This window comes from Felis catus, chromosome B2, assembly GCF_018350175.1.
Source record: "Felis catus isolate Fca126 chromosome B2, F.catus_Fca126_mat1.0, whole genome shotgun sequence".
Classification (NCBI taxonomy): Eukaryota; Metazoa; Chordata; class Mammalia; order Carnivora; family Felidae; genus Felis; species Felis catus.
In genome coordinates, this window is record NC_058372.1 from 131,733,514 (window position 1) to 131,753,416 (window position 19,903).

At 40.4% G+C, this 19,903-nt stretch overlaps 1 long non-coding RNA gene across 2 annotated transcripts in view; it reads right to left on the bottom strand.

Annotated features, from left to right (window-relative positions):
* Nucleotides 1-1,586: 1,586 nt before the first annotated feature.
* The window catches only part of LOC102900866, a 35,590-nt gene continuing 17,273 nt past the window's right edge, over nt 1,587-19,903 (bottom strand). Inside the window, exon 6 of one of the 2 annotated variants that reach the window (XR_006598362.1) lies at nt 1,587-5,502. This is a non-coding gene — a long non-coding RNA (uncharacterized LOC102900866). The remainder of the gene's footprint in view (nt 5,503-19,903) is intronic. The other variant, XR_006598361.1, reaches the window with a different exon arrangement.

Sequence of the window (19,903 nt, forward strand, 5' to 3'; positions counted from 1 at the left end):
AGTACAGGAAGTGGGGTTGTATCTGATACATTTCTTTCCCTCTGGGATGTCAGAAGAAGAAATTTCAGAAGATAACTCACTTGGAAATGGAACCACTATTCAAGAATTTGAGAGAAAAAATACCTTGCTTTTTACTATCAAAGAATGTTGATGTCACATAAAAAATTAATGTGATCTTACTAGGTAAAAGTTAGCGATGGTAATTTCGCACCACAGATTGTTTAATTCTGATCATTGATCAGGATAAGGACAGGAGAGAAAGAAGAACGTGAGGCTCAGGGGAAAGTCTATACAACGAAGCTAGGTACTTACTTCCATTCAGATTCAAAACTGCCTTGATTACTTTGCTGTTTCTTGACCTTTCATGAAGCAGAATCCCCCATTCTGATTGAAATAATCAAGCTCTGAATATTTAATACGTATAGATTTCAGATAGCAATCAGATTTATTGAAATTCTAATTATGATCCAGAAGAGATTGCATTTGAAGATATCCAGAAGGTAACATTCGAAGACCTACCGGTGTAAATGACAAGTGACACGTGGAAAGGAAAGAACCAGTCTAATGTTGAAATTGTGCACCTAGTTTATCAGAAGTAAGTAATCTCATGAGACCAGGTAATGAAAATTGTAGCACAGGAAATGGGTAGCATGAAACATTACCATTTTAAAGCCTTTTCATGGTTATGCATAGAACAAGACATGCATAGAAAAAGAAAAAGGGGGAAAAAAAGCCGTAGGCAGAGCAGATGGTTTGATGCACACTACCAGTGATTTGTATACACACAGTTTAAAATGACAGTCTTTATTGTTCCCTGCACATGACTTCTGATGACAGAAGCAGAGTCAACAGGCTTAAAAATATGCAGACGTGTTAATATAATTTTATAAGTGGAGATTGCACTTCATCTATTAAAAAAAACTCAAGGTCACTCCTTACCATATGTCTTAAAGATATTGGTTTTACTGATAGATGAAAAATACAATCTGGAAAGAGCTATGAGACAGCAGTCGCTGACTTCCAAAATAGACTCATGAAAGAAGGAAATACTGAGGGACATTTATCTTTGAAAAATACTGTGGCTACCACTAGAATGCATCAGCCCCAGCAAACCCATTTCAATTTGGAGTGCAAAACCAAAAATATAAAATAAAATACAATTAAAAAAAATTAGAAAACAAAAGCAAAAATACATACAGCACAAGATAGTTTGCAGAATAAGCATCTGTTTCTAAAAAAGATTATTCAATAGAAAATTTTGAGAGTGTTCAGGGGAAAATCTAGGTATAAAACTGAAATAAGAACTTTTTTCTTAATAAGTACTGGGGAAAAAGTTAATCCAAGTTTGCCTATATGTTGAACACACTTTCTTTTTTGGAGGGAAAAATGAGGTAAAGTGAGGGATATAATGCTGGACATTAATATTAATATTAACTTTATATTAACATTCCAAATAGGAATATAAAATGTATTCAGTAAAGATAACAGAAAACCCAAACTACATTTCTCTTTCATATTGTGCTCAGTGAAAGGAAAGAACCAGAAAATTCTGGAATAAAAGAGAAAAGGATAAAAGAAAGCTGGGGAAGGAAAGAAAGATAAGGAAGAGAAAAACCAACAGATTTTTCACTTATGGATGAAGAGTGGACTGGTACTAAACCACAGAGAGGCTGATGTCATAGATGGTGCTGGAAGATCAAAAGGCAATATGTCCTTTGTCTGGTTGCCAAACGGGGCCATGGGAAAATAAATGGAGGAATGTTTTCACACGTTACCTATTCTCATCCTGTACATGTTCACAGAGAACTAGAATATCTACTTCTGTCTTAAATGTAAGAACTCCTGGGCTCTGCTACAGCCTGCGAAACTGGAACAGATTTAAGCTTGGGGCCCCAGAACCAAGGTGATAATAGTGTATATGCAATCTGGATGTCTCACTCTTTCAGATAATGCTATCAAGATGGAACTTATGGATGGATTCTGGGGGTCCACGAGCCCCTTGACATTGCATGCAAATATCTGATTTGCATTCTTCATTTGCATTTTTCTGGAAGGAGAGAGTACACTTGCATCAGATTTTCACAAGGGCTCAATCAAAACAAAATGTTCAGAACCACTGTAAAATAAACTGAACTTGGTACATAAAGCAGGTGGGCGTAAGGTAAGAGCTACGTACAGACCATAATGCTAGATTTATTGACTACCTACCTGTGTTAGCCACTGTTATGATCCTATATTTTATTCTCCAGTTTAAAAATGATAAAACTGAGGTCTGGGTAGATTAAAAAAAAAAATCAACTGTCACACAAGTGATTAACTCTTAAGGCTCTTGATTTAGTCTCCATTGTAATTGTTAGTGTCCCACAGGGCTCTGCCCTAAAGCCTGTCTCATTTTGTCCACTTCTTTGAGCATTTTTTCCTCTGAATTCAATTGCTATGTCCATGTTGTTCGTTACCAAAACTGTACCTTAAGGATACAACTTCCTCCTAAGCTCCAGGACAATAAATACATAAAATTGCATATGAAACTTCTCTTGTTATAAGACCTCAAAGTCTGTGTGTTTTTCATTCAAAATGAGATCATTTTCCACTAATATTCCCCTTCAAAGCATCTGGAACCAACACTATCAACCATCTAGTGGCACCAAGAGAAAAATTAAAAACAGAACTAAAAAAACAGAACTACATTTGATTCTTTATTGTCTGTTAACACATACATCCAGACACTTGTCCTGTTCACTTGCCTTCCTAAATATTTCCAGAACGTATCACTTCTGTGTTCTCCCACTGCTTAGATCTACCCCTTTTTTCCATTTTATTGAGATATCAATAACATAACATTATATAAGTTTGAGGTGTACGATGTATGATTTGATATGTGTATATAGTACAAAATGATTATCACAATAACCATAGTTAACACATCCGTTACCTTACACAGTTATGTATTTTTTTCTTGTGGTGAGAACTTTTAAGGTCTACTCTCTTAGTAACTTTCAAATATACAATACAGTAGTACTAACTATAGTCATCATGCTGTGCACTACATGCTCAGAACTTACTTATCTTGTAACTGGAAGGTTGGACCTTTTTTTACCTCCTTCACTCAATTCTCCCTCACCGCCAACCTACCCCTTGTGGCAACCAACAATCTGTTCCCTATATCTGTGAATTCAGTGTTTTAGATTCCATATACAATTAGGATCCTATAATATTTGTCTTTTTTTGTCTGGCATTTCACCTAGCATAATGTCCTCCAGATGCACCTAAGTTGTCGAAAATGGCAGGAGTTTCTTCTTTTCTAATGATTGAATAATACGTATATTTATAACATTTCCCACATTTTCTTTATCCATTTGTCCATCAGTAGACACTTATCGTTGTTTCCACGTCTTGGCTATTGCAAATAATGCTGCAGTGAACATAAGAGTGTGGGTATCTTTTCAAGAGTGATTTCATTTCCTTAAGATATACACACAGAAGTGAAATTGCTGGATCATATGGTAATACTATTTCAACTTTGTGATTGTTGTAAGGCCCACCTTCACATCTCCATCCCAATCTAATCTCTAATTGTTAAGTCCCTTAGATGCTCCTGTGATCCCTCTGAAAAAAGATTCCAGTGGACCTCCCATGTAGTGTCCCTCTATGCTGGGGGAGCTGGATGTCCACTGTAGACTCTCTTTTTCCCACTGGAGAATCCACAGGCCCAAGGGGCCCTCTCAGTGCAGCTTTGTGCCAGCTGGGGAAAGGGACTATCCAGTTGGAGTGTAGCCATTCCTCTTACCCATCTAATGTGGTCCTTCCTGATCCCCGCAGTGCAGAGAAGGGTGCTTCAGCCTCATCCTGGGTTCTGGAATTTTCACAATGGCGCCTTGTCTATGATAGTTGTTAGTTGGTCTTGTAAGAGGGCACTGAACTCAAGGATGTTCTATGTCACTACCCTGATGACCTACTTATATCTTTTATGCAAATTTGATCACATGATCTCCTCCATATCTATCTTTGGCTTGTTGAGCTTTCTGGAGATTCCCATTTCCTTTAGGATAGCATCCAAATTTCCTGCTTCCAAGGCCCTTCGTAATCTAGTTCCTGCTTCAGACTCGTCTTTTGTAACTCCAAACTCCAGTCTCAGTGAACCATTCGCATCCTCCTGTTCAATCTCATACATTTGTTATTTCCTCTACCGGTAGCACTTACCCTGCTCCTTCCTCTGACTGACTCCTACAAATGCTTCGGATTCGGATTTAGTCAGATGCTCAGGGAAGATGTTTTGACCCCTCTGGAATAAGTTGGATATTCTTACAATGTGCTCGCATAATACTCCGTGTTTCCTCCACCACAGCACTTATATACAATGGTCTTATTCTCCCACTAGGCAGTAAATATATTGAACAGCAAGGTCACATCTGTCTTGGTCACTCTTGTACTCCCAATGTTGAGCAGAGTGTCTGGCAAATGTTAGGTATCCATTAATCCTGTTGAATGAATAAATCTAACTCAGTCCTACGAATGGGTCGCCTTTACACAAGCCTGACTGATGCTAACTTGTTTGGGATTGCCAGATAAAATACAGTTTGCCCCGTTAACTATGAATTTCAGATAAACAATGAAAAAAATTATGGTGTAAGTATGTCTTAAATATTGCATGGGACATACTTATACTAAAAATATACGTGTTGTTTGTCTGAAATTCAAACGTAACTTGGTGACTGGTATTTTTATTTGTTAAATATGACTAGCCCATTAATTTTGGCATTTGCCTGCTCCCTTTTCAAGGGTTTTGCAGGTCTTTTTTTCCCCCCACCAAAAATGCATCTCCCACAGGCTTCAGAGGTGGTCAAAATTATTTGCCAATAACTTTCAAAATGTACTATCTGAACTGCTGAGGCTCTTCCTCTGGCTGACTTCCAACTTTATTACTGACTTACCTTCTGGGTTTTTCCTTACATAGCTCCTGTGCCCACTTATTTTCCCAGTACTGACCATGACCTAATGAATGCATCCTGATGACATTTTTTTCATTCACTCATGTCTACCATTATGCTACTAAGTCTATTTCCTTGGACTCTGCCTCTCCTATACTCTACCCTTGGAAGATCACAGCTAAACTGACGAGAGCTCCCAGATTCCCTGTTACATTTGTGGGTAGTTCTAATTGTTAGGGAATTTTTGCGTTAGACTGAAATTGTCTTCCCTGAAGCTTTGACCTATTTGAGTTTCAATACAGTTTGCTCCTTGAAAGTAGAGAGATATCTTATTCACTTTGGTATCTCCAACATCATTGACAGTGACTGGCACATAGAAGGTTCTTATAAATGTCTGCTGAATAAAAATGAATATTATTGCCTTTGGAACTATACTGTGTACGGTGAATCTCTTATCCACAGTCGGTTTTTCAAATATGGGAACAATGTTATAGAGAGAGGTCTGCGTCAATCTTGTCTGCCATAGGCTGGGTCTTCCCATTTCCTTAAATCATTTTTCATTTAAGAAGTGTGCCTGGAACAGAAGAAGCACTTGAAAAATATTTATCTGTTAAGAATTTATCCATATTTAACTTAAAATGGCAAATATTGATATGAAAACATAATGCTAAATATAGCTTCAAAGAAATAGACTTTACTAGAGAGTATAGGTGAACAAAAAATATTAATGGTCAAAATGATCATTATATTCCCTAACAATGTATATCATGCTAACTGTTCCATGAAAAGGACACTTAACTAAACATATATTGCCTAGATCTTTTGAAAATGCATGTGTGTGTACACATACCCCAAAATGCCCATGATATATTTTAATTTTGAAAACATTTCTCTAATTTTTGTGTTATGTTTTAAAAAATTAACAATGCTCCAGTCTTATTACTTGCCCACATGCAGTGTTCAGGTACAATTGGCCTCAACATTTAACATGTCACAGGAGAGTATCCAGTATTTGTTTTTTATGAAACCCATTTTTTCCCATTTTCTATTGAAATAGTAAGCAAGACGAATGATTATACCATTCATTGTTTTTTTTCCCAAAGAGATCTATAGAGGAATAAATAAAGAAGGAAGAGAAACCAATGATTCAATGCAATAATTGGAACAAAAATCATGCTAGAAAGATGGTAAAGTGCACATCTCGGTGCTAGATACACCTTAATTAGGTTATTAAAAAGGGAGGTAATTATCAACATATCTTCAAAATTGCATACTATCCTTCAGCTCACTTATTAAACTGAACAGCTATATTTGATCATTTATAGCCACTGGAGAAACTAAGATTTTTTATTACTAAATTATTATTTTGAACCAGAAAACTTTGAAGTAGAATGAGACACTTAACACTTTCCTGCCTTTTATTTAGAACCCATGCCAGTTGCTAAGATGGCATATTGACATATTCTTTATTTAAATCTGACTTGAGGTTGTATAATAGTCTGCCATTTCCTTTTTAAAAAAAATAATTTATTTTGAGAGAGAGAGAGAGGAGGAAGGGCAGAGAGAGAGAGAGAGAGAGAGAGAACAGCCTCCAGTGCTGTCACTGAGGAGCCCGACATGGGGCTCGATCCCACCAACTGTGAGATCATGACCTGAGCTGAAATCAGGAATCGGACCCTCAACTGACTGAGACACCTAGGTGCCCCATCATCTATCATTTTTACTGTCTTAGCAATATGAATGGGTTGGGAGGAGGAAGAATCTCATTCCTCAGTAAGATTTTCACGTGGCCACACTACCAAACCATGACTAGAAACTTCGGGCATAATTAAATGGATGGAAAATAAACAGGATTCCTCGCAGCAAGATTCCCTAAAGGAAGCATGTATTCATCACATAAACAGGGGAAACTGCTGAAGAAATTTGGTTGCACCTTACCAATAGTCAAAGGTTAAAGACAACAGTTTCTGAATAGAAAGCCCTGGTATAGAGTGTGAGCATGGGTGTAGATGGGTGGGTGAGTCTACTTACACAGAGAGGGAGAAGGCAAAAGGAGAGGGGGATTTCACCCACCGTCATGCTATAGTATCAAACTATATAGGAGCTTAGCTCTGGGAGTAATAATGAGATTCTGCACCATATGAAGTCATTTCTATCTTAGTCTAAACATTTGCTATCACAAAGTGCCACAGACTGGGTGGCTTATAAACAAAAGAAATTTACTTCTCACACTTCTGCGGGCTGGGAAGTCCAAGATCAAGGTGTCGGCAGATTGGGCATCTGGTGAGAGCCTACTTCCTGGTTCATAAACAAGTAACTTCTCTGAAGTGTCCTCACCTGGTGGAAATAGGTGAGACAGCTCCCCGGGGCCTCTTTCAGAAGGGCACTAATCAGCCCCCAAAGTCCCTGCCTCCCAACTCATCACATTGGGGGTTAGGTTTTAACACATAACTTGTAGGGGAGCCATAAACACTTGCTTCATAACAGTCTTTTCCCCAGCAAACGCAACAGCCAACATGTGTCAGATTGTAGGGGAGGCTCTGTGTTCTGGCTACAGAGCATGTGTTTATCTTCCCTAAGGGACTCAACATCAGTCTCCTTGCCCCTGCCCTCTCTGTCACTCTCATATTGCCTCTGCTCCACTAGTAAGCCCTTTTCTTTTTCTTTTCTGTTTCTTATAAAATGCTTTCCCTTTGCTTTTTCTTATAAAATGCTTTCCCTTTCCCTTTTCTTTTTCTTATAAAATGCTTATTTACTTATTTTGAGAGAGAGAGAGAGAGTGTGTGTGTGTGTGCGTGTGCATGAGCAAGGAAGGGGCAGAGAGAGAGAAGAGAGAGAGAATCCTGTGTGGAATTGATCTCATGAACCAGGGAATCATGACCAGGAAATCAAGAGTTGGATGCTTAACTGATTGAGCCACTCGGGTGCTCCTATCCTTTTTCTTAGATAGAAGATTTGAGGGGCATCCCTGGAATAGATTATAATAGGTTGCCAGAGAAAATGCTTCTATTTTAAAAGAAAAACAAGATTCTGCTGGCTCTATGTTACTCCTTCTGACAAACTGATGCTTAGAAAGCAAATCTATGGCTCCTGCCACCGGCCAGAGTATCTGGAAGACAGTTGTGGGAGAAAACCCCTGTACTGAAGAATTTTCTTTTCTAAGGGTACAGTGTGTGAGGAGTGGTCAACTTCCCATAAAAAAAAGGAGATGAGGGGTCTGTGCCAGAACACTCTTGGGAAGACATACATTGCGGGTCCTGTTTGACAGAAGATAAGAAGCCCTCCAGGCCATATGTCACAAATGATGGTGACATTGAATTGCTTTCCTCTCACCTGACGTTCTCCTGCAGTGTCAGAACCAGGAAGCCTGAGATACTTAGAGTTTTATTTATTTGAATTGTTGCATTTGTTCAAACTGTGTCCCTAAACCCCTGACTGAGCTACTAAAAATAGTATGACTCCCGAGACAAATAATGAATAATACTCAACACAGCCATAGGAGAGGGAGGAGAATGCTTGCAGCTGAGATTTGGAAAAGAAGTATCAGTGAGGGAGAGAGATTCAAAATGACTGCCAGCCCTGAGATACAAGACACTCAGGTCCCGTCCAGTTGTCTTGTTCCGTCTGCTCCCACGGATAAAACAAATGAGCTTCAGAAACACTCAAAGATATTGAAGACATCCTCTGAGAGTTGCCCTTGGGTAGTTCAAGAAAGAGCAATGTGAAATGATTCTTAAAATAAAAACATGATATCCGGGGAGATGTACACGACCTTATTGATTAAACCACAATTTATTCTTGTAAATCAGAAACACATATAAATTGCAAAAGGTTTAGTTCTAATTTGAACAACTTGATAATGTCAGTGCCATAAATATACATACACAAAAGCTTACCCTGGGACCCAGTTTCACTCTTTTGGAGAAAGAGGAACAATCTAATCATACTCCAGCCTAGATTCTTCTTAGCACAGAGCCATGAAACAAAGCCCTTGCCTTTTCATCACATTGGGACAGTTGAAAAACTCTAGTTTTGTACCTTTTGTGTAATTCCAAGTTAAGCTCTAAATAAAGAATAGGAACCATCATTAATCAGGCATACCTCAAATCAATTAAAATAGATGGGATTATTTTGGCAATTAGCATAAGATGTTAGATCCTTAACCCAATGATGCTTTGGTATCAATTCCTAAATTCTTCAACAGCGACTAATTCAGATGATACTTTGTCAATTCAGACAATTTTTTTAATGTTTATTTTTGAGAGAGGGAGAGACAGAGTGCAAATGGGGGAGGGACAGAGAGAGAAGGAGACACAAAATCCGAAGCAGGTTCCAGGCTCCCGTGCGGGGCTTGAACCCACGGACGGGGAGATCATGACTTGAGCCAAAGTTGGACGCCCAACCAACCAAGCCACCCAGGCACCCCTCAAATGATTTTTGAAGTTAATGTGATTCAGATAATTTTGCAAGTTAAATAGTCTTCATAAAAAGTCAATTTAATTTTTATAGTTCAGAAAAGTACAGGAAAAAAGCAGTCTTTTCTACCCAAGTGAACGACAATGACTTTGAGGGCGGTTGTCTTCAGACTTCAAAATAGAAAAGTAAGTGCCTCCCATCCCACCCCATAAATCAATTGTTATTTTATGCTTTAAAGCTTTCACCAAAACCCTACTGTGATTATTGTGGCAGCTATCTCAGAACATTCAATAAGGATTTATTAATTCATTTTTACATTGTATTAAGACATAATTTTGATATAATTGTAGGAACTCTGCCTTCAACTTCAAATGATACTCATGAATCACCTATCCAACACTATTATTATTATTATTACTATTTATAGACAGGGAGAGACCCACATTTCCCCAAACACTGAAGATTGATTTTTAAATCAATGATCTACTGGTAAGGAAGTGATGAATACTTCTCTCCAAGTATCAAGTGAGAGTTTCGGAGATCATCACGGAGCAATAAATAACTGACAGATTTTGATGGCCTCATCCAAATGTAGTCACCTCTACAATCTCATTTCAACAGTAGACTTAGGGGTACAAACAGGTTGAGAAGGCACTCTGTTAAAAGTTAATTTTGGGAAAAAAAACCTATTTTCTATATAGTCCAAGATGACCTTCTCATGAATTCTGGTAACAAGAGAAGGGCTAACTCTGACATAATCTAGAGCACTTGTCTAAAGTAATGATATAAATTCTATTTAATGGTGAATCCAGTGTGATTTTTTTCCATTTAAAAAGAACCTAGTTCTCCCTAAAATTGTGTCCCATGAGATAAGAGTTGTCTTGTTTCACCTAATCTCTAGACTATTTAAGATTTGGAGACTGGCTCCAAACAATTATACCTGCTGTGGGACACAAGCACAAAATCAAAAGGCTAAAAGTTTATCAAAACGCCAGATATTCTGGTAAGGAGATGTGGATCTCTGGAGGATTCTCAGTGCCCCTGAGACACAACAGTGGCTTCTAGTGGATCTGCAGGAGAAGGAATAGGTTATTTTTTGCTTAGGCTGAAATACAAATCACAATAAAAGTTAGACTCTATGATCCATTGTGCCAAAATAGAAAGAAAGAAAGGAAGAAAGAAAGAAAGAAAGAGAGAAAGGAAGAAAGAGAAAGAAAGGAGGGAGGGAGAGAGAGAGAAGGAAGAAAAGAAGGAAGGAAGGAAAGGAGGAAGGAAGGACGGAGGGAGGGAGGGAGAAGAGAGAGAAAGAAATCAGATGGAGCAAATGTAAATTCTAGAATTAATTTCAGCAGCTCTTTAAAAGAGGCTAACCCAATTTTATTCTACAAACCTCTTAAGCACCTGAGCTGTATACTGTGGTAAGCTGAGAAGCAGACAGAGCAAGGGCATGAAAAGAATAATAACTTAATTCTATCAATATTTAACAAGTGGCACATCAGGGAGATGCTGTGGGAAACACCCTATGAGGGGCCTGAGCCCCTGATGGGCCATGTAATGGTGTCCCTTTCACAGGAACACAGGAGGGAAACAGGTACTGCCCACATGCCCCCTCTGGGAGCCAGCCTGCCCATCTGCAGTGAGGAAAGAAAAAGGAATGTCTGCAACGCTATGTAAAGATCTTTTGTTGAGAAATCAGGCCTGCTGGTGTTGAAATTTTTTTTAATATTAAAGAAAAGCTTGTTTCTCTGTAGCTCAGATCAAGCAGTAGGAAATTATAATTGCTTGCCATCAAGGACACCAGACTCTATCCAGGGGAGTGTGAATAGAAGTGAGGAGAACACCCTCTCTCTGCTGGAACTCCTAACGGGTTTCCCTGTGGGATTCAGCTACAGAGCGGGGACAAAACAATGCTGCATTTTCCAAAGCAGCTCCACCCCCCTTGAGGTCCCAGAAGCCTAGGAATCCTGAAGAATGGCAGTGGGGGTGGCAAACATGGTGAGGACTAGCTATGTGGAATATAGCATTGTGGTTAAAGGGGAATAAAGGGAGAGTATAAGCCTTCTATAGTTTGCCTTTCATGTCCTGCAATTTCTGTATTATCAAGATTCAAAAGAATTCAAGGAGGGTCTCACCCACAGGCAGCACTTCCCATGATGAAGCGTCTTCTGGGATCAGGGATTTACAAAATTCAGTCCTTGTCCTTAAGGCTCTTCCTTTCAGGGACAAAGTCAATAAACATCTAACAGTAAGGCTGAGAGATATGTAAGAGCTGAAAATCTAGTAATTAATAATAGCCATATTTGATCACTGTTAAGAAAAGGAAAAAAGGAAAAGAAGTACACCATGTTATTAGAAGAAAAAGAAAAGAGAAATTATTTCGAAGACGTTCGAAGGATGATCAATGATCACCGGATACTGAAATTAAGATTTTTTTTTTGTCAATACTTACATATTACCAAGAGAAGTGCAAAAACTAGGAATGAAGTTCTAAGAGGGAAATAAAAACGATATAAACTAGTCGGGTTATTTTCTACCTACATCTTAGTGAATAACTGAGTAAGCTTTGTTCGCTCATCTGTAAGCCCAACATATGATGGAAAACAAGCTGGAAATAACCATTTCCTTCCTATTTGATGGAGAACCTTATGAGGATGTATGAATTGATCCCAACACGATGTTTTGAGCTCTTCAGCAGAGAAAAGAGACGAATTGTATTATTGTAAACAAGGTGCTTAAGGGGGCACTAACACACACAGAATGCTATATTACACTGGTCTGTGCATCTGAGATGGGAAAAGACATTACTCTGATGTACCCTGTTTCACATGAACAAGTTGGCATTATGTGAGATTCTAGAATCTTTGGAAGTTTAAAATACGCTTTATAGAAGTGATAATACTTAAAGGCTGTTCTCTTAATTTCAATAGACAAAGCGATGAGAAGATATTACACTATGAGAAGACATTAGGTTAGGTGCTGGAGGTATAACAATAATGAAGATATTTCTTATCCTCAAGGAGCCCACAGAAATGAGGTAAAGTCACAAGCTAGTTAATGCAGTCAGGTTCTATAGTAGACATAGGTACAGTGGATACAACAACAGGGAAGAAAAAGCAACTAAAACCTTCAAAGGGTTCAGAAAAGAGTTGACCAAGAAGGCATTATTGGAACTGGATCACACAGACAGATTTGCAGTTAAGGTGACAGAGCAAGGGAAGATCAAGCATATGAAAGGACGTGTAAAGGTTCAGATCTATCAAAGAAGACATAATGGTAAAGTGCTCTTTGTGGCTGGAGCTGAGGTGGGGGTGAGTCGGGTAGTGGTAGCTAAATAAGAGCTCACCGCTCTTATTGCATAATACCTTGTCTTTTATTTACATTATTTTTTTCAGGGCTGCCAACTCACCTTTTTTTTTTTTTTTTTCTGAAAAAGATCTGTATATGGACTCCTTTAAGCCACGATTCCTCAATCATGCCATTTGCAGTAATGTGGATGGGACTGAAGGGTATTATGCTAAGTGAAATAAGCCAGTCAGAGAAATGCAGATATCCTATGTTTTCACTATCATATGTGGCTCTTGAGGGACTTAACAGAAGACCATGGGGGAAAGGGAGGGGGAAAATATTTACAAGCAGAGAGGGAGGGAGGCAAACCATAAGAGACTCTTAAACACAGAGAACCAACTGACGGTGGATGGGGGGTGGGGGAGAGCAGAAAGTGGGTGATGGGCATTGAGGAGGGCACTTGTTGGGATGAGCGGTGGGGATTGTATATAAGCCAATTTGACAATAAATTACATTAAAAAAACCCCACAATTCCTCAACTGCTCTAGCTTTCTGCTGGATTGAAATGGTGTCCTATGAAGTTCACTACCTAAGGATCAACGTACATGTAGTTATTTTCTCTGTACATAGTTCACCTGACTTCATAGTTTATCTACATGCTAACTTTGAGGTGATTAATTTGACACAGAGCCACAAACCACCGAATGCTGAGTCCTTGTCCTACCTCCTGGAGGCCTTGTAACTGTCTATTTCCGGCTCTCTGTTTAACAGTTTAGCAAATATGGAAAACTAGTCACGATGAAGAGACGGGGTACTTAATCTTCAGACTTGAAAGTTTACACTTAATCTGGATAGAACAGAACGTCAATGAGGTCACAGGGAGCTGGGCTTCCCTGCTCTCGAGCCACAAAGGACACACACATCTAGTATTAGCTGGCCCACAAACACAAACCCTTCGTCAAAAGGACTCTATATCAACACACTTGGAAATTAAATTATAGAATTCCAGGACTGAAGATAATTCAGTAAATATTTACTGAGTGCATAATTTTTTCTGGGCACTGCGGTAGGAGACAGAGATACAGCAGCGAGCAAAACGGCGTCCCAGCCTTCGCAGGCTTACCTTTTAGATGGAAGAGACGGGCCAGATGTACATACAGACATGCATGTGTCACACAGGGAAGGGGAACAGAGAGTGACATTGATACCAGTGCTGTTGTATGCTGAACATCAGAGAGGCCCTCCGCAGTCAGGTGATATGCCAAGTCCCAAGAACTAAGGTCGTGTGCGGTGAGCTGTTTAGGGTGTTTGGGCAATAGCAAGGAGGCTGGTGTGGCCACAGCCAAGTCAGAGAGGGCAGGGCGCTAGCGAAGGAATCAGAGCAATAGCAGGGCCCAGACCATAGAGAGCCTTGTAGGTTTGGTTACAGACTCTGGATTTTGCTCACAGTGAGTTGAGACCATCGGAGAGTTATGTGCAGAGAAAAGGTGTGGTCTGAGTTATGTTTTAAAGTGATCACTCTGGGGGTGCCTGGGCGGCTCAGTCGGTTGAGCATCCGACTCTTGATTTGGGCTCAGGTCATGATCCCACAGTTGTGAGATCGAGCCCCTTGAGCCCCACATCAGGCTCCACCTGCTTGGGATTCTCTTTTTCCCTCTCTTCTGCCCCTCTCCTCCACTTGCATTCTCTCTCAAAAGAAATAAATAAACATTTTTAAAAAAATGATCACTCTGGCTGATGTGGACAGAAGAGACTATAGGGGTGCAGAGTGGAAGCCTGAGCTCCTGCACAACCTGGGGAGAGGTGGGTGGCATTGTCTCTCGTGGTAACAGCTGTGATATGTAGGAGATGAAAGGTGACTTGATTGTTGATCTGTTTTTTTAATTTCTTTTAATGTTTATTTATTTTTGAGAGAGAGAGAGAGAATAAGAGAATGAGTGGGGGACGGGCAGAGAGAGAGAGGGAGACACAGAATCCAAAGGAGGCTCCAGGCTCTGTGCTGTGCCCAACACGGGGCTTGAACTCACGAACCATAAGATCACCACCTGAACCAAAGTCAGATGCTTAACCGACTGAGCCACCCAAGTGCCCCGATTGTCAATCTGCTTTAAAGTCTCCAGGACCTGAGCGCAGGACTTTTGTCTGCTTTATTCTCTCTGCATCTACAGCTTTTAGATCAGTACCAGACACACAGTGGTCCATTTGAAATATTTTAAAAACACTGAGTGAAAGTAACGGCTGGTGGATTAGATGGGGAGTGAGAGAAAGAACAGATCAAGGATGGCTCCAAGATTGGGGGGCCTGAACAATAGGAAAGTGGGGATGACACTTGTTGAGATGGTGAAAACATTGAGAGAACATGCTGTGGGTTGGGGATTGAGAGTCTGCTTTAGGCTGTGGTAAGTAGGCGGCAGGTATAAAAGTCTGAAATTCAGAGCACAGATCAGAGGTGGACACTTTGGGAACACCCACATCTCACAGTCTTGAGGATGATGGAGAATCACAGAGAGAGTCCAAGAGAGAGCAGCCAAAGAAGAAGGAGGAGAAGCAGGGGGAAACCAAGAGGTTGTGTGGATAATGGGGCTCCTCCCCTATGGAAATGCAGCCAAGGGGGCCAGTGAGGAATGCTCGGGGCTGACTCTGCACTAGTCCTGGGGAGATTACTGTTATCCCTACAATGGAGAAAGGGAAGAATTGAGTATAGACAACTTCTGTCATTTGGGAGTTGGCGGGGTGGGGGGATGGGGAGGAAGAAGCAAGGTTGTAGCTATAGGAGAATGTGGGGTCAAGGGAATGGTCCAGTCATGAGGAAACACCTGGTGATCTAAGAATGAGCTAGATAAATTCAAGGTCATCTGGCAATGCAATAATTCACGAGCAATAGAAACATTGAAATAATAGTCCTTTGAATCTCATAATCCTTCTTTACTTTCTCATGTTCTTACTGAAACTGAACGGACTTCAAATATATCTGATGACTGGATTCCTCCGGCAATGCTTCTGATTCTGAAGAGTGTTCTTGCCTGTGCAACACCTTCTGTCTCCTTCCTCCCTCTTCCCCTTCATTAATATGTAGGTCAGAACTGAATGATCCAGGTGAGTGCATTTAATGATGCATTTGATGATGACATTGATCACCAGTCTTGCGCTCATTCCTGTTTAGCACCAGCGCATCTTTGGATTGGCTGCCTCTTTTGCTGGGAAGTGACCTGTCCTCTGGACCTCCACCTCCAAGCCCTTTTCCTCAAAGAGGCAGAGAGGCTTTTCTTTGTTGCTACTACTTGACAGAAAGAAACTTCATAATTACCAGCCAGAATGAAAAGGTGGTGGTGGCTAAATTGTTACACAGTTTTACAGAATCTAGTATGCAGGATGAATTATTTAAAGCCAAGAAAATTGCTATGAAAATTTCAAAAGTCATGCTATTATTATTTCTGAAACACTGTCAGCAGAGATACCTAAGCATATTAATTGGAATGGCTCTACAAAATAAACTTATCATGCAAAAAAAGCAATAAACCTTAGGATATTTGGAAAATTAGAATCTAATGAGAGAGCATCTTCAATTTAATTTATTTCACTGAAGCTTACCTTGTGCAAGGCACTATGAAGTCTGTTGAATAAGAAATAGCTCCATCATTAAAAAAGGAAAGACCAAAATCAAGTATCAAGTTATAATTATAGCAACCTGCAACACACATACAGCCCCCAAATTCCTCTCCAAACACATCAAGCATTTTCATATTTAGTCTTTCTGCATAGTTATTCCAACTCCCTAAGGCATCCTTCTTCCAGTTCTCTGCCTTTGAAATCATCACCCTTCAAGATCAGCTTCCTGGGGACTTGTGGGTCTTTATAATAAGAATTAACCCCTTCCTCCCCATTTTGCAACTGGACCATTTTCTTGCCAATATATCTATGTCTGCTCAGTCCTTTCCTCCCCACTTTGCAAATGGACCATTTGCCTACTAATATGTATATGTCTCCTCAGTCCATCAGACTGTGACCACTTTGAAGACAGGACTTATTTTTTATTATTTCTAAGTGCCTTTCCCTCAGCATCTAGACTAGTGCCTTGACCATAATAAGAATATGATAAATTTTTGTGGAAAATAAATTATTTCATAGATCATCACCCTGAGAAAGCTCACTCAAAGACAAAAAGCCAACATACTTGCTGGAGTATTGATAAAATTGGCTAGAATTTATTGGACTTAGTCTATGCCAGAAACTGTGTGTGTGTGTGTGTGTGTGTGTGTGTGTGTGTGTGTGTGTATAATGTCTAATACATTACGTCTAAGCCTCACTTTAGTCCTTATCTCTTTGAAATATATTTTATTAAGCCTCATTTAAAGATGAGAAAACTGAAGGTCATAAAGGTTACCTAGAGTGATTAAGACAGCATGCTTGCAAGGGTCAGGTCTGAATCTAGTCTAGGTTTAAATCAAACTAGACTTGAATCTAGTTTTGTCTGACTCAAAGTCTGGGCTTTTATCTACTACTCAAGCTGTCCCAGCTTCACCCCACAGCCATCGGCACCCCCCGCCCCATCATTCTGACAGACAGGAGGAGCTGGTCAATTACTGAAAACTCCCCTGTGTCAGGCATCACACAATTGCATGTGTTTCATTTCATTAGACTCTCACAAAACTTCCGTGGGAATGACTTAAAGAGGCTTAGAGAATGTAAGTACATTTCCCAAGATAGCATGGCTAGACGCAGCAGAGCTGAGATCTCTGCCCTGGGCTCTGCCCCTAACGAGGACACTGTGATAAACCTTTTAGACACTAAAAGAGTTATGCCAGACTCCCCATTGCTCAGCAAGCCCCTTTGCTTTCCTAGATTATTTTTACTGCTCCTGATGCCACTTCCTGTGCTCTCTTCCCACTTTGCGCTTCTTAGAAAAGCATGTTTTTCCGATCCTATGTCTGTAAGCTGTAGCTCCTTCATCGCCAACTCCTTTTCAGTAGCCCTGGGGTTTCCCTTCTCTGGATGCAGAGGAAACCTGTCTTCCAGTGACTTCCCAGGCACCCATGGATGAACCTCTGGGGGATTCAGCCCAGAGGAGGCTGTCCCTCCCGCACTGCACACCTTCACCCCTCCCTACCCAAGTCACAAAGACACAGAAACTTCCTCCCTGAGCTCTTTCCCATGATTCTCCACCTCTCTTTACACTACTCCCTGCCCATAGACCTCTCCAATTTTTACTCTTGCCAAGGTTTTATCAAAGCGAGTTTACAGAAGCTGTCCCTCCCACTGTCGGTTTTTCCTTGCAGGGAGCACCCGGGGAGATGGGGTGGGGGTGAATCTGAGTGAGGAATTCTTGCCCTCCACTAACACAAGGTCCTGCTTAGAGCTGCCAACAGTGACCCATGCAGAAAGAGCCGAATGCAGAAAGTGAGGACTAATTTTAATGCCCAAGATCAGGAAAAGAGGTGGGACTTCAAACAAGAGGCAGGCAGGACCTGCCCAGAGGGTAAAGTGAGCCTGACATGGTGAGATAATAGTGGCAGAGGAAAAGGAATGAGTCACTCTTTGCTAGTTGTGAAGGCAGGTGACCCAAGGAACACAGCAATATGGGTAAAGGCTAAGAGAGAAGTGAACGGATTCATACTGAAAAGAGCACAGAGGACCTAGATGCTCCTGTGTGGGAAAATAGCCTTGTACCCTCTCTGGTTTTCAAACAAGGAACCTAAAACACGTTTTACTCAATAACAATCCCCAGGATCCCGAGTGAGAGTTTAAAGTGCACGGCCCGTCTGGTACACTTGAGGTAGTGTGCCGTCATGTAATTGACCACATTGTTAAATTACGCATTGACAGATAGTCACCCTTAGCTAATAAATCGCCACAGTTTTGAAATCTTTCTCAAGCTGCAAACTGAGTGAAATATTTAAATATCAGGACATAGTCAACACGAAAGGCAAGACGAGTTTGTTCCAAGTGACCGCAGTTCAACCCTTGGTTAAGTGAACTGTCCGCTGAGCTTCCAGCAGGTCACACTTTCTAGAAATTATAGTGTCTGTCATTTATATGCGAGATCCCTTCTTTTAACCTATTCTTGCTCATTTATTTTTCTTCTACTTCAAAGACATAGAGTTTGAGCTTTTTTTTTTTTAATTTTTAATGCTTTTCTGTAATGCTCAATGGGATTCATTTGAATCAACAAACAGAACAGCTGTGACGTGCTGGGTGTTTGTGTCTCTGGCAACTGTTCAGACGACACCTGCCTGCAGGTTTGGGGCTTAGCATTTTTTCACAATTCTTCCCTCTCACAGCTCAGACTATCATGCTTTCCTTTCTTTTTGATCTGCTCAGGAGTGCTGTCTATTTCAGCTCCTTTTCTCTGCGGTGAGTCAGGAATATAATTCAACATTCTCGTTGTTCCCTTGCGTCCTATTATTCCTTCCTTTCTCCTGCCGTATCTCCACTGCTTGCCTGAGACTCCTGCGGGTGAAGTGCCTCCCTCTGAACCGCTGGAAACCTTTCTATCAGCACTTAATTACCGCCAATGTAATTTTACGTTAATTTACCTCTTTCATCCACTAGACTCGGAGTCTCCTGAGAGCAGGAACCGGACCTTTTATGTATGTATCCTCTATAGCTACAACAATGCCTGTCGTACAGAAGGTATTCAATAGACTTATGACTATTTATGAGTCCAGAGTGAGAGGTTTTAGAATGAGTTGTCTCCCTGCCATTTACTCACCTTCTGAAATGGACAGAGCATTTCACCTTTTCCAGCTTGTTTCCTTGTGTTAAATTAACAATACCATTCTCTTCTAATTATCGTATGAATGGAGATGAAGCCACGTAATGTGTTTTATAGATTGCAAAGTATATACGCATAGCATAAGTTACTGTGTTAACTCAAAGGTTTGGGGTTGACAATTAGAGGGAGGGTATTTCAAACCAGTGGTTCTCAACCTTGAGTGATTTTGCCCTCTGGAGGACATTTGGCAATGTCTGGAGGCATATTCGGTCATCACATCTGGGTGGTGAGGGGTCTTGGTTACTGGCATCTTGTGGATAATGACCAGGAATGTTACTGTACATCATACAGTGCACTGAAAAGCCCCCTACAATAAAGAATTCTCCACCTCAAATTGTCAATAAACCAAGGTTCAACCCTGGTCCAAGCTTAAGCACATATAATGGGCAAAACACTTCCTGTAATATATTTGCCACTAGACAATTGTCTCAGTTGTCTTAGCTTTTTATACTTCAATAGGGATCATTATATAATGCACTTATAACTATTGGAATAACTCCTT